Source organism: Melozone crissalis, unplaced genomic scaffold (assembly GCF_028551555.1).
Source record: "Melozone crissalis strain CALT ecotype California unplaced genomic scaffold, PUWL_Pcris_2 ptg000042l_1, whole genome shotgun sequence".
Taxonomy (NCBI): Eukaryota; Metazoa; Chordata; class Aves; order Passeriformes; family Passerellidae; genus Melozone; species Melozone crissalis.
In genome coordinates this window covers 58,161,550-58,186,563 of record NW_026535820.1, presented here as the reverse complement: position 1 = coordinate 58,186,563, position 25,014 = coordinate 58,161,550, and the positions used below count along the sequence as shown (strand labels likewise).

The following is a 25,014-nucleotide window of genomic DNA, read 5'->3' as shown; positions in this document are numbered from 1 at the left end:
CAGGTCAATTTTCCAGGTCTTTGGCACGAACTGGAAGTGGCTGGATGGCTTGAAGCGACCAGCACTCCCTGAGCCCCAGTCCCCACCTTTCCTCCGGCTCGACTGGGAAAGTCGCTGGGGCTGGGCTGAGGTTTTTAAAGACGCTAATAAACACCGTCACTTCTTTACACAAGTTATTCGGAGCGAGAGTTTGAAATCCCCCGGTGCCTCCGTAAATCGGCAGCCCCTTCCCGACGCTTCCCTGCAGCACAAATGACATCCTACTGACGCTTCAATGCCACCAAGCTTCCCCGCTCGCCAGCAGGAGACCCTCTCCTTCGGGGAAGAGATGGCCGTGTGAGAGACACGGCGGAAACACCGGGCAGGACCCACGCCAAAAGTCATTCCCTCTCTCGCTTGAGCAAGGAGGAAAAAAAAAAAAAAAAAAAAAAAAGGGGAGAGGGCGAAACGGGCCTTTGCGATCGCAGCGGTCACATCCCCCCGTACCCACCCAAAAATGGGGGAGCGGGGCGGGAGGCAGCCCACCGGGGGGCCCGGGGAGCCGCGGGTATGTGCGAGCGGGACTGCGAGGGGAAGGGAAGGGGAAGGGAGGGAGGCAAAAAATCCATGAATGAATAAAGAGGGAGGAGCCTGGGAAAACCCCTCTGCAACGCCGCACCGAACAAAGCGCTGCACACATGCCGCGGGGGGGTGGGGGGGGAAGGGGGACAGAGGGACGGGGGGCGGCCGCGGCCCGGCACCCAGCGGGGACGGCGGCGGGGCCGAGAGGAGCCGGGCCGGGGCTCCGCGCCTCCCAGTGCCCCCGAAACCCCGGCTGCAGACCCGGGGCGGAGGGGGGGACGCCCGGACAAACCCACCGGGAGCCGGGGCGCACCGGCACCCCCGGGGGCAGCGCGGGCGCAGCCGGAGCGCGGAGTCCCCGCGCGTCCCGGAGGGGCCGCGGCGGAGCGCGGTGGGCTGAGGGGGGGATCGGGGCCTGCGGTCGTCCCCGCCCGCCCGTTCCCCCCCCGCCGCCGGCGGAGGACACATTGTGTTGTGGCTGCCGCAGCTCCACGCCGAGGGGGGCGGCGGGGGGCGGCCGTCCCGCCCTGCACCCTCGTCCCCGCAGCGCCTCCCGAGCCCCCTCCCGCCCCCCGCGGGGCCCGCTGCAAACCTGGCGGAGGGGCCGGCGCGGCGGCTGATGGCGGCGGCAGCGGCGGGGAGCGCGGCGACCCCTGCGCGGCGGCGGCGGCGGCGAGAGGGAGAGAGAGGGAGGGAGGGAGAAAGAGCGGGGGGAGCGGGGGGGCCGGGAGCCTCCTTCACTTGACAACCTCAAACACAAACATGACCCAGCGCCGCCGCCGCCACAGCCGCCACCGCGCCCGCACACACACGCACACGCACACACAGAGCCCGGCAGCGGCACCCACCCCTCCTCCATGCACCGTCCCCCCGGGCCGGCCAAGGCGCCGCCCCCCGGCACGGCCCCGCTCCGCAGCCCCCCGGCCCCCGGCCGCGCCCGCCCCCCGCGGCAGCAGACCCCTCCTCCGGGAGGTCCATCCCCCACGTCCCACTCGGGAGCCCCCATCGCGGCCCTGCCCCTCGGCCGTGGGGCGGTGGACGGGGGGGGGGCACACAATGCGGGGGAACAGGAGGCGGGGGAGTGGGAGCCTCCCCTGGCAGGCGGGAGAGGCGGGGCGGGCCCGGCGGGGGAGGGAGGGAGGACGGGCGGGCTCGGCGCATCCGCCGGGGTCCCCTCGGGGAGAGCCGCGTTCCCCGCCGGGCCCGCCCCGCCCCTCCCCCCGGCGCCCCGGTCACCGTCGGGGGGGGCGCGGGGGGGCGGGGGGTGTTTTACCTTCTCTCACTTTCTATTGCAGGAAGCGCGGCCGGAGCAGTGACGTCACCGGGTCTCCCGGTCCCGCCCCCTCCCCGGGTCGGGGGAGGGGTCACCGAGGGGGTTTCCTCGCGGCCCGGTGGGGGAGGCACGGCCGGGGGGTCGCTGCTGCTGCCGCCGCCCCGCTGCCTCCTCCCCCTCTTCTTTCTCCTCCTTCTCACCGGCGGGACTGCCCGGGCGCCGCCGCCCCGGCTCCTGCTCCTGCCCCGAGGCAGGGGGGCACCTCGCCGCCGCGGTTCCCGGGGGTCTCCTCTGGGGGGGTCCCCGCTCGGCGCGGCACGAGGCAGCGCCTCCCCCCGACGGCCGAAGCCGCCGCCGCCGCCGCCGCTCGGGGCGCTGCACGGTGCGCGTCGCGCTCCCCCCTGGCAGGGCCCGGCCCCCGGGGCACCGGCACGGCCGGGCGCGCACACACACACACACACACACACACACGGACGGACACGCAGAGAGACGGGGCTGACGCGGAGATCCCGGAGGTTCCTCCCTGCCGCCTGCCCGGACGGGCTTCCCCGCGCCCCCGCCCGCCCGGCCCGCCGCGCCCCGGCGCCGCCGGGGAAACTCACCGCCGCGCCGCGCATCCCGCCGCGGCTACAACTTTCCATCCCGGGCGGCAGCCGGCGGCGGCAGCGAGCCCCTCCGCCGCTGGAAGTGGGCGGGGGAGGAAATACGAGGAGGAGGCGCGTCGTGCTCTCCGCCGCGGCGCCCCTTTTTTGGCCCGGGACGCGGGTTTTGCCGGTGGGGGCTGTGCTGCCGCGGTTGGTTTCCTGCATCAGCTGCGGGGGTGTGTGTGCACAGCACACACGTGTGTGTCTGTGTGTGTGTGCGCTCTCCGTGCCGGGTCACCCTGCCCGCCCCAGGGCTGCCCTCCCTTCTCCCGCACCGCTGGCAAGAGAGCGCTGGGCCGCCCTCCAAAAGGCGAGGGGGCCCGAGCTGGGCTTTGCGTCCTTAGGAGGGGAATTTGGCATTTCTTTTTTTTTTTTTTTTCTCTTTTTTTCTTTTTTTTTTTTTTGTCACCTAAACTCCCCGACAAAGCAGTGTTGGCAGCTTTTCATTGCCACTCGGGTTTTCGATCGGGTTTTGCTTTTGAATCCAGTACATGATGTCTTTAGCAAACAAACCCAAATAAATGTTTCTTGCATCACCTCCGTGTTCTCCCTCCTCCCGTGCCTGCACTCCCCTGGCAGTCTGTGCTCAGCTGTGAGCACCTTGGCCCTGCTGTGTCCTTCCCTTCCGAGTTCAGTGTCCGGACCAGATCCTGCCTTAAGCAAACAGGACCACCATTCTCAAGAGTTTTCAAGGTTTTTACAGGGAGTTCTTTCAACCTACATTCAATTATGTTTGTAAGACAGATGAGTATTTTAATCCCCATTTCACAGGGGAGAAACCAAGGCAGGAAGATGCAGAGTAGCTTGCTGCATAGCTGTGGACTGACATGACACCACTTCTGCCTGAGCTTTTGGCCACAGGCGCTGTCTCTGGGCTATTTTTCCTCTTGAGTTCACTTAAATTATACCTTGAGAACACTTCCAGCTTACAGTGGTGGCAGGTTCTCTGCTGTGGGTAACCTGTCCTATGTCCTGCCCAGAGGCAACACGGGAGGCAAAAAGTGAAATCCCTGGCTAGTTTGCAACTGGTGGTTAGGGCAAGAGATAGTATTCATCGCTGAACTGGAGATTCATGGAAAAATCAGACCCTCAAAGAGTATCTTCAGGAGAAATGTGTTCTGCTGCTCCTATTGGACAAGCAAATGATGATTCTTTATTGTTAGAGACAGTGCTTGTCTTCTCCCTTGTCTGTCCCCCCCCCCCCCCCCTTGCCTTGTTCTTCCTTTGTCTGGCTTTTAGACTTGGGACTCTGACTTGCTAAAGAACGGAGTTACTGTTATCCTAAACACATCAGCATGAATATGATCCTAAGGGTGCCATAAGCTTAAATTAGTGTACCAAGTCTGACCAGTCAGGACCATGCAACTTCTGAAGCTAGGTCTGAGCCTCTACTTGTTCTGCTCAGCTGTCCCTTGAAGTCTGTCCTGCAGGCCTCTGAGACACATGGCATCTAGATCCTTCTTTGCCACTCATTGTCTGAAAGCCTCAGATCGTGATCAGCAGTCATCAAGAGAAAGCATCAGATACTGGCCCTTTCTCACAAGATGCCTTAGGAAGAAGGAGCCATCACAGCTGCTGCTGGTGCCAAAGGGAGTTCTAGGTCACTCATCTTTTCACAAGGACCTGAGTAAGTTCAAAATAGATGCTCCAGCCTGCAAGTTGAAATGAGACCATAGCAAACCCCCTGCAGCCTGCAGGAAAGGTTTCTTCTGCTAAAAGTAGTCAAACTTCCTCCCACCCGTGAGTGAAAATCCAGCCCTCTCACCACACCTATGTGCACAGGAATATAAGTGCCCTTCAAGCACAACTGTCTTAACAAGAAAGACTCAATGAGGTGTCAAAGAGGAGACAGGTCCTCAGGGATGTGTATCATATGGTGGCAGCTGATCCTCCCCTGAACATAAAACCAGTCATCCCAAAGTCAGTTTGGGTCAGAGGACAAAACCAAGAACTGAAAGTCTGGCCCCTTGGGGTTATTTCCAGGGCCATCTGAAAAAGCAGCCAAAGAGGCAGCTGCGAGCTGGGGACTCTCCTCAGCCTGTTCCCCTCCAGCGAGCACAGCTAAGGGCCAAAGGGCCGCCTTGAGCACAGTTCAGTGTCGTTCCAGAGGCTGCCCCCTGGCCAGGTTAAAAATGCAGTCCTAAGGGCTTTGAAAAGGAAGCATACCAAGATGTTTATCCCAGCCAGACCACTTCATCTTTTTTTGTCTGTTTTTCCACCTTTTCAGTAAAAAGGAAGTGCTTACCCACTTAGTAAAGCACTTTGGGAAAAATACTGTGGATGATTGCTAGTAGGAGGCACAGAGTAATCTTCTCAAACCTGCAAATGAGGGAAATTCTTTAAAACTTTTCAGTGAGATTTAAAACACCACATCAATATGCACATAGGAAAAAAAAAAAAACCCACACCACCTTCAATGCAGAATTTAGATACTTTTAAAATTTCACCTAAAAGGAGTCCTGCAGGATATAGATCCTCTTTAAATGACTATGTGTATAGCTGAACAGGGAAGATTATTGAGGTTTTCTTCTCTCTAAAACTCGGCTGTATTTTCAGGAGGACACCTATTTTTAAACATCCTCTAGTTTTACTCTTGAAACCTCGTTCAGAAACTGGTTTTCTGTAATGGCTCACAGGTATTTTATGTATAAATATATACACATACACACATTAGGCTCTCAAGAAACCACGATACATTAGGTAGTCTTGAATAATTCATTGTTAAGCACCCCATGATAAATCTCTAGTTGAACAGTATGTGATTTTGATAGAATTCTTGGGATAAATTGAATGTGAAGCACTGTGGTAAATTTAACTATGCTGAGCGTCAAATGTGAAAACTTTACATTGTACATTACATCCTGACATGCAACTGAGAATCATTATTATTAAGGCTTCGGGGAATTTTCAAGGGAACTTCTGAAGTTCTGAAAAGAAAAAGAACAAGACTGAGTGCTGTTCTCTATAGAAGTTGAGATTTTCTCAGAGAAGGGAAATTCCATAAGTAGTCTGTATTGAATTAACATAAAGGTTTCACTAAAAGAACTGCTGTCTATTAGCTTATGCTCTGAGGCTTCTCATTGAGCACTACATATAAAAGTCAGAGTATCTTGGCTTACCTGGTACCAGCATGTGCTTAGAGCTTTTCTAGGGCTTGCCACTCCTGCAGCGGGGCTGGAGAGATAGGGCAGCAACTGCTGATGTGAGGGGAGGTCATTTTCCCTTTTCTCTAGCAGTAGCTGTCACCCCAGATACTCACAGCTCTCCCTTGTCAGCAGCAGCCAGACACTTTCCTGGAGCTAGGCAAAGGCAACAGCTCAGGGACCTGGTCATGCACTGCTCCTCACAGCCTGCAGCTCCAAACAAGAAGCTGGTCTTTGCTGGGACATTTTGCATGGCAACATCCTTCATCTCCCCCCTTCTCAGGATGTCCTGAGGATGGGTTTCTTTTCATTGTCCCATAAGTGGGCTCAGTTCTTTCTGATTTGGAGAAACTGGCATTAAATAATGCAAACTGTTCCATCAAAGAATTTTGGCACAATCTTCCTTTTTATTTATGCGTATACACTGCAGCTGTGTATGGTGGTACCTGGTATCTGGTAGTCATGTGGCCAGGAAAAGGTACAAATCTGTCCAGCTTCAGGTTAATCACCTGATATAGGGCACAGTTCACTGACAGAGCTTCACCTTTTTTCCAGGTTTTATTAACCAAACATTTCAATGAACTTCAACATCACTGATACCATATCTACTTATTTATACCATGTTCATCTTATTTATATCAGAGCATCTCAGACAAGAATATCTGTGTTTAAGAGGCCATGCTAAAACCTCTTTTGGTGGCTTTTTGTCCTTCTCCCTCTTTGGAAGAGTCCCAGCTGCTGGGGTGCTTCCCCAGGGGTAATCACAGGACAGCTCATGGAGGCAGGGGAAGAAATCCTAATTTACCCCACTTTTACCACCACCACCACAGCCTGACATCAGCCTTCTTTCCTCCCAGCACACGAGGCCTCATGTGTCTGGTCACAGGACAGAGATCAGGCAAGAGACCAGCCACAGAGCAAAGGAGCCAATGAGAAGAACACCTTCTGGCAGAGTCCCTGTGAGGTGTCCTTCAGTACTGCCAGCCCTGGTGACACCAGTTCCAGACTCACACCTCATGCAGCATCCTCCCTGCAGAGACACCTGCACAGGCCAAGAGACAGGGAGGCACCCTCAGCACTTCCCAGGCTGGCCCCACTCCCTGTCTGGCCAAACATTTATGATGACATGCCAAAGTCTAAGGAGGAAAACAAAAAATTATTAAAATTGTACTGGTTGAACCACTGTTGCCTTTTTGTCCAAGAGGAAGCCCCATTGGCGGGCAGATGGTGTGGCCCTGCTGCTGACCTGCCCTTAGCAGGATAAGGAGCAGGCTGGACCACTGGCAAGCTGTGAATGCCTCGTGGTCAGCACACCACACTTCCAGCAGGGCTTTGTGGGATGTGACATTAAGCACTTAGAGGAGGGAGATAATTGCCACACAGAATTATGAGCTCTGGAATGAAGGATTTGGGAGAAGGCAAAGGCTCATCAGCCTTCACACCAACTTCTGAAGTGCAGGGTATGATACCATTTGGGTTATATAAAGGGCTGGGCCAGCACAGACTCCCCACCTCCTCCCAGAGATGGAGCTCACCCAAGGCCCTGAGCAGAGTCTTGTGTCCAAACATGAGGCAAGTTTGAGCTTGGGCCGGTGCTCTGAAGTTAGTGTAGATGTACCCATGAAAAGCAAGTCTCAGAGCTTTTGGCTTCCCACTGAAAATTGCTTCTGTCTTTTCATAAAGAGCTGCTTCTCTATAGGTCAGCAGGCTCTGCCCTTTCACAGCCCTTTTACTCCCTTCCACCCTGGTATTTTTGCTTCTGAGTTAGACAGGTTTCTGAACGTTTTCATGAAGTTGCTCATATTTTCCACTGCATCTCCTTTTTATCTCACTCCACCAGTTCACTCTGGTCTTTCTTTCTCAGCAGCTCTAGGTTCTGAACTGTTCATTTAAATATGGTGTGGCTTGCCAGCATTTTTTCCTAAGCCTTTTATTTTATCAGTTAAAGAAACAGGAGACACATGAGGCACTTAACACAAGTGCACCTTGCCAAGATGCCTCCAGTGGTATGCTTTTTCTTTAGGTTTGACCACAAACATTTTAACATATCTGAATGATTAAAAAGCATTCCAACCCATGCTTTCTTCCCCAAGTATTTTTGCCATTCAGTGGCCCTCTAGTATTGTTTGCCACAGACATATGTGGGAGAGTTCTTTTAAATATCACTTTTTGAGCACGTTAAGTTAGCTTAGCAGCTCAAAGGTTGCAGGGTTAAAAGGAAATAGGCAAAACAGAGTTCTTTTCTGTGGAAATGTTTTTCCTTGCCTCCTTCCCAGTGCAGATATGAAGAGAAGAAATCCACAAAGATGAAAATAATCCCCGTTCTATTGAAAATTCTCAAATATATTAAAATTTATTTGATGACTGGAATGTTTACTTTGTAGGCATATTGCAGATCACTAGGTACAGATCAGCAACAAAGCTTCAAGCTCCTTTAGCCTTTATGTTCCTCAGAACTGTGAAGTGGCATTCAAATAGTACACAGAATATTTGCAGTGGTGCATCACAAACCACACAGCTCACCTTTGTAAGCCATGCTCTATCATTTAAAGATGTTCAGTCATCCTTAAATCCAAATGGCTACAACAATAATTAAACATATGGCTTTGCTTTGAATTATTGTGGTTCTATGTAATTTCCCTGTTTATGGGGTCTCCTGAAAAATCATTTTCTCTAGTTGTGGCCAGTGATTTTATAAATCTTTTTAGTCTAAGGCTAAGAAGGTCAAGCTCCAGTGCTGAGGAGTGTAGAAAATTTTAAAAACACACTGTAGGAAACAAATGCAAGTTGCAAACACAGCACTTGGAATCTTGCAGCTGTCCCAAAATTTCACAAGGCCAACACTGTAAAAGCCATGGATCTCATTATCCAAAAGTCCTATCACAGCAGTATGACTGCATCCTTTACCCATTTTCACACACGGATAAACAATTACCCACGTAGCGTACAAGACAGAGGAAAGACAGATGAAGGAGAACTACAGTGATATGAATAAGAAGCATGGGTCAAGGCTGGCTTCTCACTGCAGTAAGGACAGAAATAATTGGGGCTTGGTTTTTCATGGATTAGCTGATGGCAGCTGATGGCTGCAACACCCAGTCCTGTTTGCCCCTGACCCGAGCTGTTGCTCCAGTCTGGCTTGGCAGCCTCCACATCGACTCCTTCAGCTCCAGCTGCACATTGCACCCCTTCCAGAAAGCTCTGCCATGGCTTCATCACATTCCAGTTGAAGCTCCTTTTCATCAAAAAGGAGTAAGACATTTCACAACTGACTCTATCTTCTGTTTAAACACTTGAAAGGCAACATCAAAACATGTTCTAGGGTGCAGCAGCAGGTCTCAAAGCTGTTTGTCTGTTGGCTTAAGAAGTGGTACAACAGAAACAGCGCACTATTTCCTTCAGAGGTGAATCATTCCCCAGCCTTGTCTTTATAGCAAGTGGTAAGGCCTTTTTTAAGTCACAAAAATGTGGTTTATATATTATTTTGACCAAACTGTGGAACAACCATTCTGGTGAATTAAATGTGCGGTGAATTAAATTTGTGGAAAGTAGAATCTGACACTGATGCACTGTTAAGCTTGCAGATAAGCTCATGGAAACACAAGAAAAAGCAGAAGTTAAGATATTGAATACTCCACTGGCTTAAATTGTCAAAGTTCCTTCAAAATACTTAGATTATATTATTGCCATATAAATGCTACAGGAGGAGCAGCCAGTCAGCCCATAAACCCCAAAAATGGTGTGCACTCACTTCTTAAAAATACTGGGTTTTTCTACTTGTCCAGAAGAAATCCAGTTTGGAGGCCAGGCCAGTTGAGATACAGAAAACCAAGCCACATGAGGCAGATGCTGGACACAGATAGGAGACAAGCCTGTGAAGAACAGCTCAGCTCCCCAAAGGCTTCAGGCACCAGAGTGCAGTGAGGGGGAAGAGTGCACAGCACAGCTGTGAGTCCCTCTAAGGAGAGGCATTTCCTTTGTGGAGTAATTTTTCCTGTGCCTATCTTCAGGAAAGAATTTGTGTGTCTGTTAAGTCCCACTAATGCACTCTCAGAAAACCAGAGCATGTGCTTAAGGGGTACTTGTATCAAGTTTTACAGGCATCATTTCAGCATGTGTATTATCCCCTTGGCTTAGTGGGACCATGCATTCCTGGAGTCCCTGATGATCTTACTGTAGCCTCCACAGTAAACTCAAATGGAAAAGGAAAGTGAATTTTACTAAATCAAGAAAGTTCAAAATTGAAACATTTCTGAACCCCTCCTCCCCCACCTAAGGTTCCATTTTGGGGTATCTGATTCTGTGAACAGCTTGCACAACGAGGCACCGAGGTCAACGGGGCTAACAAACCACAGGTTGTGCTTTCTGTTGAGTCAGAGGCTTTGCTGGCAAACATTCAAAGCCCATTCTGCAATGATCCACCATGCATGTTCTTATTATCAAGACAGCAGTGCCATTCTGGTGTAATGTTTTAGAGATCTTTCTCTGCTAAAAAAACATATCCGTGCATTACTTTTTGTTGTCTCTTAAACAGAAATACACAAAGCTGTAAAAACACTTCTAATTATGTTTAAAAACCAATCACATTAAAACCAAAGCTGATGCCAAGAACATATTATTCACACAAACCAAGAGATGCAGAAACACTTCACTCCACTGCTAGGGACTGCAGGATAAAGTAAACAGGATAATTCAGTCTGGTTTATGGAGGCCAAAGTCATGGCACCTACCTTTGTATCTTCCCTTTTTGTCCCACAGGCTGCATACAAACTTTTTAATATACCTTCTCCACTACACATTCTTTTTAACTTCTTCATTCTCTACTCCAATTCCCAGGGCCTGTCTTCCTGCTGCGTTTTGTCTCTTTATCCAGTTGTTCTCCACACTACTTGTCTCCCAGTTTCAAAGCACCTTTTTCCTACGCAGACTGTGTGAGGAGACACTGTGTTCCATCTTTTTTTCTTCTCAATCTGGATGTATCTCGAGAAGTTGCAGGTTAGGAAAAGAAGGATTGAAGCTTCCTTCACTCATTTCTCTATCATCCTCCCTCTGTGCTGACCATTTGGTGGATACCTGTTAAGCATCTCCCAGTGGAAGCACAGAGAAGACATGGAAATACAAATAGTGGCTTCTTGTTTTCAAATTTGGGACCTGCTGCCCAGCTCTGTTACTACTGAGGCCAAAAACATTCCTTGATATTGTGGGGTTGGTTGAATGCAGTGACAAAAAGTGATCAAAGGGTGATTCTTACCGGAAGCTTACTGCAGAATCCCAGTCCCCTTGCCCTGTAAAACACACGTGGATCAGTCTGAGAGATAAGAAGTACCGAGTGTGACCTGAACACTGAGCTCCGGAAACACAAGAGGCATGCCAGTGCACATTTCTTACTCAGGCAAGCAAGGCTTTGCAGTGAAGTGAAACATTGAAGAGAGGATTATCTATATTTGTGGGCAAAGTCCTCTAGCTAAATCTGAACCACAGATCTTCACATCTGAAAATAAAACCATTATCTAGATTTTCCTCCCGTGGTGCAGATAATACAGCAGTGCTGCCAGAGACTTCTATTCCATATCACTGCCTTCTGCTGTATATTCTGCTGCTTTCCTGCTTCCAGGGGAAGAGTAGACAGTTAACAACAGCTCCTTCCTCCTTAGGCAAAAAGATGGCTTCAGTTACAGCACTTTTGTAGAGTGGGTAGGAGCCACCACCTTCTGTCACTGTGACAGCACAGTACCTCACCTCTGTGCACGCTTGACGAAACCAGAAGAGAGAGCAGCAAATCCAGGTCTTTTCTCCAAGGGATGGCAAGCCAGGAACTGAGCTGACCCCATAGCCTTCCCCTCAGCCTCAAGGGAGCCAAGCAGGATGGGCTCAGAGATAGCAACCAAGAGTCCAGACCATAAGGGAAAAGCACGTTGACAGGGCAGATCCAAGATCAAACCAGGAAGGCAGAACCAGGAAGCCAGTTCATAAGTCAGGTCCAGTGACAGTAGGGCCATGATGATGAGACAGTGGCCAGTTTAGGCTGGGAAACCAGTCCAGACAATGAGTTCCAGAGAAAAGGTCTCCATAGCAAGCCCTAGACAGGCTGAGTTGGAGACCAAAGTACCCCCAACAACTCAAGCAGAGGCTGACAGTCCTCAGCTGAACTAAAAAGGGGCTCTGCTCCCTTTTAAGGTGGTTGGGTGGAGGTCCCAGATGGGGCTGGCCAGGTTTGTTAAGTGTTCTCAGGACCCTGATGGAGAGAATGAGCAAAAGAAACTGCAAAACATACACGTGTATATACATATGCATATATATATATATATATATATATATATATTTATATATGCACACACATAACCTATATGTCACTATGTTAAGCCCCTTCTCCATTTGCAAACATCTGGCTTCTGATTTTAGAACCTCCAAGGCTTGGAATAGACCTTAACTCTAAAAATCTATCTGATGTCACAAAGCAAGCAAAAGATTAGGAAGTTAAAGAAAGACACAGATGCAATAAAGGGATTGCAAGTGCTTTAAGGAAAAAGTTTCAAGCTCCAGATAATATGGCCTGCATTCCAAATTGCATCCAGGCTACTTTAAAATCTATTCAAGGACTTCCTAGTTTGCTTGTCTACAAATCATTATAAATCTGGAAAGAACTGTTCTTGCACTTCCAACATCCTTCCACATCCTTTCTTTTTTTTTAATTTGCTTTATTGATTTGTACTTTTACCACTACCTGTTGGGCTCACTTTTAGACTGTTTTCCCCAAATTGATTCTCCCTTTGATCTTTCCATTCCATAAGGATAATAACTTCTCCAAGATCCTCTCTATTTTTTATGGTCTTTAGTGGCACCTGTACTCCTTCCTAAGTTAAAAATCAACTGAAAAATTAGTGCTGCTTGCCTTGTCCCTGCTCTCTAGTAGACACTAGTGAGTATCTGGCACATCAGTCAGGTTATTCCAAGCAGTGTGCAGACAGACTTGAATGCAAACACACACAGGGCTGGGCTTGCAAGTGCTGGATTTCCTGGAACAAGATTATATTCTAATTATCCTGCAGTAAGACATTTCAGGGCTGCTGAAAAAAAGTGTACAAAATATGAAACAATGATTCTTATTAATATCTTACTTTACCTCATGTCTCAGCTTAATTTGGTTTTCTCTGTGTTTACAGTCTGATTTTATTTGATAATTATTCCTGGCCAAATTATCTGAAACAATTTTTAAGCATTTACTTTTGCAAATGTTCCCATACAAATGCAAATCCCTTAATAGAGTTTGGTTATTATGTTTATTCTTCCCTCTTCATTGCAAGTTTGTGTAATTAGGTTTTAATTTAGTTTATGTTGGAATTTTTGAATATTTAAAATCCTGTCCATGTGCTACCATTACCTCAAATGGACCATGTTGAAGTCAGATGGATTTCCAGGCTGTGGATAAATGTCTTCTTCTTGTGTTACTTTTCCAGCTGTGATTATGTGTGTCCAAGTCCCACCTGAAGTTCACAGCTCCTTCTGTGCCAGCAGAAGGGGTTGGGTGGACACTCCTTGAGCTGCTCCACTGCGCATGGGCTAGTTCAGACTGCCTTCTTCAGTGGTTTGAGATAACTGAGTTCATTCTGTAACGAAGCAAATGGTGTATGTAAACACATTTCCACCTGCTGGCTGATCAGGGGGAATGGAGACCTCTGTGCTTGAACAGTCACCAGTCCCTCTCAGAGGCACCATCTTCTACCAGCAGAGACAGCCCCACAGTAAACACGTGCTTATGACCTGCCTTAGCTAAAACCTGGAAAACAAGGATGCTGCAAAAGCTGCATTACCTTTGGAAAGAGATGGGGGATGACCAAGAACAGTGCATGGTACTGCAGTGTAGTGCAGGACACCACAAATGACTGCATGGGCCATTTCCCACTGGCTTGTTCTAGAAAATGCAGGTGTGGAGCCAGCACACAGCAAACCCTCCCAGATTGCACAGATGACTCAACAGAATGTCAAAACCATCTCTGTGGAAGAGTTATTCAAGGATGATTCATGACCACCGTCAGGAGGAGATTATCCAGGGAGAGGACAATGACAGTTTCAGCTTCTCAAATTGCTTCAGAGAAAATGCATCTGATTCACACTAAGCTCTGGCCACCACAACTGCCCATCATGCCCTGATCTCTAGAGACTGGCAGCTGCTTACCTGATGGAGGAGGTCTGAAATATTTTAGAAACTCCAGAGCAGCCCATAAGGCTGGAACCAACAGTTTCACACAAGGGAGATTTGGGCAGCAGGGACTGCAGCTACCTGCATCCAGGAACACTCTCACATGCTGGAGAGATGCAGTGAGGGCTCCTCTTCTCACCTAATGAGCGTGTTCTTATCAGAAGAGAAGCCTCACATCTGAGAGACTAACGATGAGGACAGTGAAAAGAGAAAACCAAACTTGATAGAAAGAGCATTACACATGCACATTTGAGTCCAGGCAGCTTCTTGCACCCTTTTCCACCTCTGTAATTATGGAGGGGCTGCCAGGATCCAGTCTTCAATAAAAGGCATCTGTTCCTGAAGTGAAAACCAGCACTTAGTTGCTAACAGCACACAGTAACTCTACACATCAGTGCAGGGCAGGAAATGAAAAACACCTTTTCTAACTATGTTATAATGGCAATTTTAGGTAGATGGAACATTAGCAGCAGATGCCAAGCTGGAAGCTGGCCACACCATTGGCTTTTCAGCAGCAGCTTTAGTCTTTGGAAGCTTTTCACAGGCTGACAATGCTTCAGAAGAGTCTACTTTTGTCTGGGATTACAAAAATCAATTGCATCACTTGTACATAGCATGAATGGTTACCATGTGGACAGCCTCTTCAACCAACTGGCATTTATTCTAGGTTATCACATCAAGAGTGCCACAGGAAGCTTTCTCCACCTTTGTGGTGCAGTTTGTCAGAAGATTATTTCCATTTTTAGACTCAGTTTTTCTCATTCAAAGAAGAATAGATTATTTTTCTCCCAACGGGCAAAATTAGTTCCCTCAGGAAAGGTTTGTGTGGAAAAGTGGTAAAGTGTCTTTTAAGGCATTTCAAGGCTTATGCACAACACTCATGTCACTGTAGTGGTGCTCCTCTTGTCTTTTAAATTTCTATAAAATGGGTCTTGAGCTCTAACTACCTTTCAATCCTTCTTTCAGTGCAGAAAACTGTACCAGGTGGTAGGAATGATAGTTCTGCCAATGTCAAGCCTCCTTGCCATTGGTAAATCCTTTTCAATCAAAACAGATGCATTTCATACATGAATATCACCCAAGGTACACCAGAGCACAGGGGCAGGTTTCCCAGCTCAGCCCACGTATCTTCACTACAGTCTTTTGGAATAGCAGAGACAAACCAAAATGTCCTGAAAACCATCTGGTTTCACTCTGGGGGAGTTGCCTGACTTGCTAATATGAAGTTAGCAGAGCACCTTATATATCCTTTTAACTTCTCAGAGGATGACATGAGGATTAAGACTCGGGCATCCTCACCACTAGTCGATGCTTGGTTGCTGCCCTCAGCCTATTTGCTTCTCTTTTCAAAGTACTCTTGGGACCACTGGCTGACACAAATCAAAGAAGCTTTCAGACTCCACCTTCAGTTAGGAAACTTGTTTTGTCCACTTCTGGCCTAAGATTTAGGTTATGGGTATGGTTTAAAAAACATCTCCCTTTTCAACTTCCCCCACCACCACCCCCCGGCCCAGTTATGCCATGTATCTAATGCAGAGACTTGGGACACACTACTTAGCAACTCTGTAGTGAATCAAACATGTTGCACAATGGTTTGATTAAAGGAGTCATTCCTTTTCAACTGAGACACCGTTATGTCATGGATCTGCACAAAACACTTTCCAAAACATCTTTCGTCCAGCAGTCCAGAGCAGCTGTTAATATTTAAGGAGCACCAGAAGTTAGTAAGTGTCTCTGAAATACCTATGGGATTTAAATGTTCTCTGTGAGGTCTACTTGATAGACTCATTGTAATTTTGACTGGGCCATAGGACTGATTCATCTGCCCCTTGAGTATTTCCTAGTGCACAGCAAGGAAAAGGTAGCAAAAATATATTTCCATACATATGCATGGCACACATTTACCTTATGTAACATGTATTTCCATGTGTACTGACATATAAAAATGTGCTCAGAATACATTTCACACTGTAAAGTTCACCACTTAGCAGTTGGGAAACACCATAAGAAATGTCACCTGTGCAGCATAGCTTAGTCCTGTGCAGTGAGTACTGGAGCCCAGCATCGTGTTGTGCTCCTTTGCTGTGCGTGAAGGCCAACCCATGCTCTGTGTGTTGCTGAGGGGGGGACCCCAGTGAAACAGGATCAGATGTGTTTTGATCACAGCTCATCCCAAGAAAGAGTCACTGCCCTGGCGCTAGCACCAGCTGCTCATCACCCCTTCTCTACCAGGGACATAATCACACTTTCTGATCTGCCAGCACAGCTCCATCTGTAGTCATTTCCTAACTCAAATTCTGTCAAATGATCCAGTTTTTTGGGGAGGCAGCACGGGGGTGTGTGTGCTTTTAAATGGCAGTCAAAGCAGTGCCCACGCTGAGGCAGATCATTTTTGCAAAGCCGAGGAACAGTGAGATGTGCTCTTCTACCAGCAGACCTGAGAGGTCAGCAACCCGTGAGACAGGATCTGCTGCAGCCAGAAAATTGTGTGTGATTGCACCATTAATGAGCTCCTGTTCAATATTCCTTTTTACCATCTTGCTCAAGGCATGGTACCAAACCTTAGTAATGGTGCCACTCAAACCCTGTGGTGGAGACAGAATTACTAATATCCATAACACCCGCCACTCTAATATCACAAATACCCATTTGTTCATAAATTTTAAATGCCCAGTTTGATTTTTTTTCCTTTCAGAAGCTTTAGCATTATACAGCACTTTACTTGACAAGGGAACAACTTACGTTGACTTTTGCTGCAAACATAAGCAGCAGCACCTGAAATCTGGAATGCAGTACATATGAAACACACTTGCTTAAATAAGCTGTCAAACTGTCAAAGCTTGATTAACATCTTATAGGAATTAGAGCAGAACCAAGATACAGCTCTGACAATCTCTAGTCTCTATCCTCAGTTCTTTGTCTCATGCAATACCCAATTGATAGTTTCTACATAGAGTAAGGGACGGGACCCTGGGTATGTCCCAGAGCAGATCCATCCTGTGTCTTCAGCAAAGAAGTGCCCTGAGGGGAAAAGTATGTATGATGATGCAGTTAAAATTGTAGGTCTCAGGGCTGACAGCATTTTGCAGCCTTAATTCTAGCATTGCCCAAAAAGTAAGGACTTGATATTTTTAAACATTAACAGGAAAAAAAAAAAAAGGCCATTATTTCCTATGTTTATAAAAACACACTGAAAGGGCAGAAGTGTGCTTCTGTTTTCTCTCAGTACCCCAGCACACAGGAGCCTTCATACTGTCCTTGGAGGCATCACCTACATTAACTAAAGGACAATTTTCATTAGTGTTTGACCATGGCCTGGTGTATCTGACAGGCTCTCACCTGCCATGCACGTTTGTGTATGTGAGTGTGTACACCACAAACACACACACACTTTGCCAGTGCTGTTTGCTGACACTGTACGAACCAAAGAAATATATGCTGCAAGAGACACACAGAGTCATAGAATCACAGAATTGCTTGGTATGAAAGGACCACAGAGATTATCTGGCTCCAAACCTGTTGCTAAGGGCAGGGACACCTTTCACTGGACCAGGTTGATCAGAGTCCCATCCAGCCCGGCCTTGAACATTTGCGGGAATGGGGCACCCACTATTTCTCTGGGCAACCTGTTCCAGTGTACCACCACCCTCACAGTCAAGAATTTTTCCCTAATATCAGATCTTTCAATCTGAATCCACTCTCCCTTGTCCTGTCACTACATGCCCTTATAAAAAGTCCCTCTCCATCTTTCTTGTAGTTTCCCTTCAAGTACTGGAAGGCCACAATTAGGTCATCCTGAACCCTTCTCTTTCCCAGGCTGAGTAAACACATCTCTCTCAACCTTTCCTCATAGGAGAGGTACTCCAACCCTCTAATCATCCTGGTGACCTCCTCTGGACTCGCTCCAGCAGGTCCATGTCCTTCCTTTGCTGGGACCCCAGAGCTGGATGCCAGTGTTCCTGGTGGGGTCTCAGAAGAGCGAGCAGAGGAGCAGAATCCCCTCCCCTGCCCTTCTGGCCACACTGCTTTGGATGCAGCCCAGGACATACTTGGCTTTCTGGGCTGGAAGCACACATTGTTGGCTCGTGTCCAGCCTCTCATCCACCTGCACCCCCACATCCTCCTCAGCAGGGCTGCTCTTGACCTGTTCATCCCCCAGTTTATCAGGGGTTGCCCCACCTCATATGCAGGACTTTGCTCTTTATCTTGTTCAATGTCATGAGATTTCCATGGGCCACTTCTCAAGCATGTCCAGGTCCCTCTGGATGGCATCCTGTCCTCCAGGCATGTCAACTGCACCACTCAGCTTGGTGTCATCTACAGATTGGCTGAGCATGCACTCAATCCCTTTGTCGGTGTCCTTAATGAAGTTAGGAAATACCTCTGGTCCCAGTACAGGCCCCTGAGGGACAGCATTTATCACTGATGTCCATTGAGACACATGCTCTTCTGCTTTTCCTTCCCAAGCTTGACTGATCTGTCACACCCCACTATGATGCTTCTGCTTTGATTCTTTTCCTTTGGCTCTCCTCAGCCCTATCCATTTCTCCTTGTCAGCTGAATCCCTTCCTTCCTTTGTCCCTTCCTCCTCTGAGCTGTGAATCCCTATCTGAGACTCTTTGCCAAACTGCACTTTGCCCCACCTGAGTCTCTTCCTCCCCTCAGTCCTTCTGCTTCACAAGCATCCCCTTGCTCTACAGGCTTCCTGTCCCTGATGAATGCTCTGCCTTTGCTGCCTTGCCCAGACAGTCCCAGCTCTACTTCAAAGATTCCTCCTAAAAAGCTCCTCAGCCCACCAAGGTGTCTCTGTAGACCCTTCATCCAGCTCCAGTCTTCTGCCTTTTCTTATCCTGACTACTTTCCCCTGTCCCATGGTCATTCTGATTTTCCAAACAGTCTTGCATTGTTGAACCAGTTCTGCCTCTACTCTCTCGTCTTCCATACTCATCCTCCTTTTCCATTTCCTTTTCAAGCTTGTCATCTTCCTTTTAGCTTCCTCTGTCTCATTATCACTTATACCCTACTTCCCAGACTGCTCTTCCACAACTTCTCCTCTCTCTTGGAGCTACCAGCTGCTTGGCTGGTAGCATGTGGATGGATTATCAAAGATGGAAAGAAGGGTACCCAGTCTAGTTTTGTCCCTTTCAACCCAAGGCCTGAGTGGGAGCTGCTGCTGGCTCTGTCCTTATAGACACCTTGACATGATCTCAGACACCTTAAGTACCTTTGCATGTCATCTGCACAAATAAAGTCTCTTGATTGCTTACAACTTGAGAGCTTAAGCTCCAGTCCTCAGGGAATGGCAGGCCAGACCTTGGGGGTCAGAGATCTGGCACTTACACCACTATAAAAATAGCCAGGACTATCTTTATCCTTCTAATACATTACTATAAAACCTATATTGAATATCAGGATCAGTTACCTGCATGTACTTACATTAAACGTTACAAAATATGTTTCAAAATATGTTTCAAAATATGTTCAATCTAATTAGACCAAAAAAATACCCATCCCAAGAAACTAACCAGGAAAAAAAATCTCCAAACCCAGATGGAAGTGCTATTGCCTTGGTATCATTTACTAGTTCTGGACACACTCTGGGAATGCTGATAGCTTGCTCTGCGAGACCATTTACACCATGCTCTGAAAATCCCGTGAGGTTCCCTCCTGAGCAGGTGCTGAGGACCTGGAAGGACGCAGTCATGAGCTCCTAGCAGAGAGCTCTCACACACTTCCATCATTTGGGATGGAGCACACACTGCACTGATCCTCTGCATTCACCTTCCCTCCACCACCCTGCTGAGCTAGCAGAAGAATCCAGGTAACTCAGGACTTCCCAGCCAGTGAGGTATATTCATGTTGAAGGTGAGGCTCAGGACAGTGCAAGGGGCCAAGTGAATAAGCTCTGCTGGTGTCTGTGGCCTTCTTCTTGGAGCTGGCAGTCAGAAAAAGCAGCAGGAGCATGGGGACCTGGGGCACAGGAGAGCAGCAAAGACTCTGTCTGGCAAGACGAAATGGGAGATTTCAGCTGATGTGGGCAAAGGTGGAAGCTATCTGCTGGGGACAAGGGCCAGGAGGAAAAGTGCTAAGAGGCTGGCTCCAAAAACATTGGTAACCACTGGCCTAGAGACACTGGCAGCTTGCAGTAATTAATGTATTCCATTACCTCATGATTTTATGCTTCAGATGCAGATTAATAACACTCATTCAAAGAAAGAATGACATCATCTGCATGAAATCCTTTCCAGTGTCATACAGTACTCTCTTGCTCTCTGATTATTGCTGGTCTACTGGATTAGTGATGGTGTTTCAGATTTTGTTTTACAATTAAAAAAATGTAAGTCCCTTAATCCTCTATTCAAGCCCATATTGTAAGAATCTTCTTAATGGAGAAAGGGACATTATATCCAAATATATATTTTCTGTCTCCTCCACCTCCTCATTCCTACAGGAAACTTTCTGCAGAGGTTTCGTGTGTCTTCGCAAACCGAAAGGAGGTTGTAGTGAGTGGGAGTCAGGAGTCAGCTGTGTCACAAGTACCAACCAATAGGGCAATAGGAAATGGCCTCAAGTTGTGTCAGAGGAGGTTTAGATTGGATATCAGGACCTTGCCCAGGGAAGTGGTTGAGTCATCACCCCTGGAGATATTTAAAAGAAGTGTAGATGTGGCACCTGAGGGCATGGTTTAGAGGTGGACTCACTAGTGGTGGGTGAATGGTTGAGCTCAATGATCTTAAAGGTTTTTTCCAACTTAAATGATTCTATGATTCAGCCTTCATCCAAGCAGGGTCATCTGGGGGCAGTTTGCATACTTGTGGGATTTTTTTTTTGAGGAAAAACAGTCATTAGACTCCTACACACCATTCTGCGTAGGCAGCACAATCTAGCTCTGCAATTTTTTGATGTCATTGCCTTATTAAAAATAAATAATCCCTAAAGATAACAGGGTAAAGGAAATAAGCCAGACAATATTCCTTTGGACAGAAAGTCTCTCATATGCTCATATGATACAACCTGATATCAAAATACTGCTTGAATTTCAGAGAAATATGGTTTTTCTTCAGCATTTTCAGAAAGCTCCCATTAAGCACCAATTGAGTTCACATGCATGTGGCAGAAGGAGAAATACCCGAGAGTGCATATAAAAATAATTGAGTGAAACAAATTCTAAATACTTTACTGCTTTATTTGTCTATTCATTTTTCAATAAATTTCTAATCTGAAACCTGCAATTAAGATGTTGTGCTATTGGAAACAATAGGCTGGGTTTACATATAGCTGTCAATTCCCACAGAAGGTGCTGGGAAACATTCTGTAAAACTCTGTCTACACTATGCAAAAAAGAAATCACAGCTGCAGCTAAGCAAGCAACATAATAATAATTTCCCTGAAGTCATCTGCTTGAATTTTCAAATGAATTCACCATGAGCAGGCTTAAGTTCAAATAACATTCATTTTCCAGCAGCTTTCTCTCAGTTCCATAGCCCAGACCCTTGTGGAAAGGATACTTCCAGGACCTTAGAGCTGGGAAGATTTTCTTGTGTCTGATCATTGTTCCCTGCTGTGGCTTGCAGAACACACTGCATCTGAATTCGTATAAATAACAAAGCCCTGTCTTTAAAAGGAAGAGCCAAGGAAGGAAGGGGTAAGGCAATTCTTTCCATTAATTCCTCTAAAAAGATACTGTCTGTTCAGAAACACCTCGCTGCCAGCTTGAACTTTTCTTAACTAAGCCAGTCTTTTCATGCCAGTGATCTTCCCACTGTTTACCCAGTATTTATCCACCACTCCCATAATCTCTCCCAGCATTGGTTTTGACAAGGTAAACAAGCTAAACTCTTCTGGTATACTCCAGAAAGTTTCTAGATAGTCCAGCATCGAAAGTTTCTAGATGTCCCAACAAGCAAACAAACAAACAAACAAACAAAGCAAGCCCCCAACCTAAACAAAACCAAAACAAACTAACCAACTGAACAAACAAAAAAAATCACAAAAGCAGACCTGTATCCAGGCCTACATATGGAGGTTTCCATCAAATGTCTGCCACCTTGCAAATATCGTATAAAATCTCAGTACTGTTCTGTGTTTTTGCAAGAAAACAGACTAGCCCAATGCTCCAGAGCGAGGGAAAGGACTGTATTGCTTAAACCCCTGGCTGAATATCAACATAACCCAGTGCATCTTAGGCCTGTTTTTCAGAAATGTTAAACAGCACCGACCCTCCTCGACTTCAGGTGGAGTTGAATGCTCAGATGAGGCCCTTAAAATCTTAAAATCACAGTTTGGCTCTTGAGGTAGGTGTAGAATGAGTCTGTGTTCACACAATAGTCTGATACAGCATCTCATGTCCTCAGGTGCATTTACAGCTGAGAATGGTGGCAAGCTCTCACACCCTTAGAAACCCTTTTTGCTCTTCCAATCGCTTCAACTTGGCCCTCTCATTCTCCAAGTGAATCACAAGTGGTCAAAAACTCTCTGAAGGAAGTGTTCTCTGCCCATTGGAGAAAGCTGACTCATCCACACAAAATCCTCTGAAGAGACTGATTACAGAAAATGTCCAATTGTTGATGCTATGTGACCCTCTTGCTTTCAGAGATCTTTCCTGGGACTTGTGCTTGGGTAATGGATAGATGGATGAAATCTGCATACTGTAGGTGAAAGAGAGGTGAAGCTCTGTCTTTGGTAAGGGATTAGATGGGTCACTGACACTTTCAACAGATTTAGATAATGCAATAGATATGGTAAAGATATGCAATAGATATGGTAAAGAAAATAGTGCAGAGTATAATTTTGACTGTTTGTTACTAATGTTGGAAGAAAGAAGGGGTAGGGCCCACAAAAGGGAGAGAAAAACTATTGACCCATGTTGTAGGGTCAGGTCCAGAGATAAGAGGCTCTGCATTTCTGAGAGCAAGACCCCAGAAAGCTCTCAAAAATGTTCAGCAGGATTAGAAAACTGAGGCATAGTATGGCACACAGACATGTTATTGTTTTGCCTAGATCTGTATTTCTCTTGTGCTGCCTAAAATAGTGTTGAGGGAGCTGTAAGGGGGAGGATTGGGATGTGGTTGGAAACCTCATGCAAATGCTGCAGTATTCACTTCAGCTATCATGTGTCCCCGAGGAGGTGGCCTGCCAGAATATCCACAGAGCTGGTGCTCTGGGAAAGAGTTTGATTAAGCCATCAGGGAGTCTCTGAGACCTGAGACCAGTCCCAGGGGTCACAAACCATTACACGGAGGTCAAGTTCACTCTGACTAAAGATCGGAGTTGGCACCAAAGGCAAATCAACTACAAAGCTTTTGCTCATAAACTTGGCACTCAGCTCCAAAACTCCTGCTGAATACCAAGGCTGACTGAATTCCAAGGTCCCAGCTCTCATAAGAGGATGCTCAGAGAGGGTCTGCACTTTGGGAACCTTTTGAGAAATCCAAAGTCATGAAGCAAAGACATGCAGCAGACTGGACCAAGTCACACAAGGAGGAGGGAGGGAAGGGCTACAGCAACAAGATCTCCAGAGATCACCATGTGGAATGCTGGGGAATGATGAATTCAATCACCAATTTGCAGCCTTGCAGCTGCCTGGGAAAATGGGAGATGCTGTGATTTTCCGGCTCACTGGTCCCAGTCCTGCCAGTCACATGGAAAGCCCTCGGATGAGAAACTGAGGGTTTCCAGCACCCTCCCTTGTTCATCAGCCTGCCAGAAATGCAGTCACCCAAGGGTTTTCCCTTTAATGGAAAAATGTTGGAATTTAGGTTTCATTCCAATTTGAAACAAAACCAGATTTTGCAATATCAAAATCCTCCACAAAACGAAATGACTTTTCATAGCACAGCTTTACTGATTGATGCAGACTGCATGTAACTGAGAAGAGCCTGATAAGTGGGTGTTTCAATCAGAATTTCCTGGTCTGTCACTTCCAAGAAGACAATCCACTCCAGAACTGATGGCTGCAGTTTTGCAGGAAGGTGGTGAGAAAGCAGATTAGGGCACGGCGTCGGTGCAATGTCACACAGTGTCTGGGTGCTGCTGCTGGTGTGACAGCTTCTCAGGAAAGGTCCTTTCACACGCTGCACCTTTCCCTTTTTGGTGCTGCTGACATGCCTAGACCGTGGTGAGGGTCTTTTCCTCATGGACACAGGCACAGTTACCTGGCTCTCTTGGCTTAGAGGTGTTCACACTGCAGGTAGCAAAGCTACAGCAACTGGGGCTAGCTGAGCTCACCAGTAAAAGTAACTGATTTAAGGTGAATAAACAGGAAAATAAACTGGCAATGGAGGAGCTCTGTAGATGAGAGAATGCTGCATCAGATGTTTTTGCACAGAAATGACTTCTGTTTATCACCATTAAGCTCACACACATGGCTTCAGTTTTTACAGCAGTTGCCCAACTTACCTGCTGCGTGTGGATGATAAGATACTCAACTGTGAGGAGGATTCAATTATTCTACTCCACAGTTAGTTTGGTAAATTCGCTTGATAGTCTGGTTTGAGCGACACAGTGTTATTAATATCTGCAGGAGGCACAGGAGAATGCTGCACAGTAATATATCTGAAACGAAGGTTCTAAGACATGATTGAGACAATAAAACTTCTCCCTTGTACAAGATGATTACTTTAAACTCACTTCTCTTTAAATATCAAAAAGCTGGTGCCACAAAGATGGGTTAAAAATACTTATTTTTACTATTTCTTTTACTGGAAGAAGATTAGAAAAGAATAAGCACAGACTTTAAATGACGCTTACCAGAAAATACAGCTTACAAAACAAAGAAACAGACTTGTATTGCTTTTTTTCATCTCTTCACCTCTGGAACAAATCCTGAGTTTAGCTGCATGTATATGTTGTCCTTTCTGCTGTAGGTGTTGCTTTTTTGCTGGCTTTTTTCATGTTATTAATTTGTTTACCTCCAGCAGTTACAACAAAGTGGACAGCCTTCTTCCCCAAAAGAAGAGCAGAAATGGGTCCCCCTTGAAGGAATTCCCCACCTAAGGAAACTGAAGCACAACCTGTTCCTTCAAGCTACCCAAAAACAGGGAGCACAGATTTCTCATGGGTTTTATTTAAGCCATTTAAATTGTTTAAATAATAAAATAAATGAATAACATTATTCTTGAGACACCCAATGACAAGATGTCCCAGATGGTCTAAATTCTGTCTGTCTGTAGGTGTTTATAAGTATGGCACTCC

General features: G+C 47.1%; 1 protein-coding gene across 6 annotated transcripts in view; it reads right to left on the bottom strand.

Annotated features, from left to right (window-relative positions):
- The window catches only part of HIVEP1 (HIVEP zinc finger 1), a 130,838-nt gene extending 128,000 nt beyond the window's left edge, over window positions 1-2,838 (bottom strand). For 3 of the 6 annotated variants that reach the window (XM_054284572.1, XM_054284573.1, XM_054284564.1), the window contains exon 1: window positions 2,437-2,838. The gene's annotated coding sequence lies outside the window, so the exon portion shown is untranslated. Of the gene's footprint in view, window positions 1-86; window positions 336-1,153; window positions 1,220-1,834; window positions 2,027-2,436 lie in introns of those variants that run through there. The other 3 variants (XM_054284567.1, XM_054284565.1, XM_054284569.1) reach the window with 3 other exon arrangements.
- Between the last annotated feature and the right edge of the window lie 22,176 nt (window positions 2,839-25,014).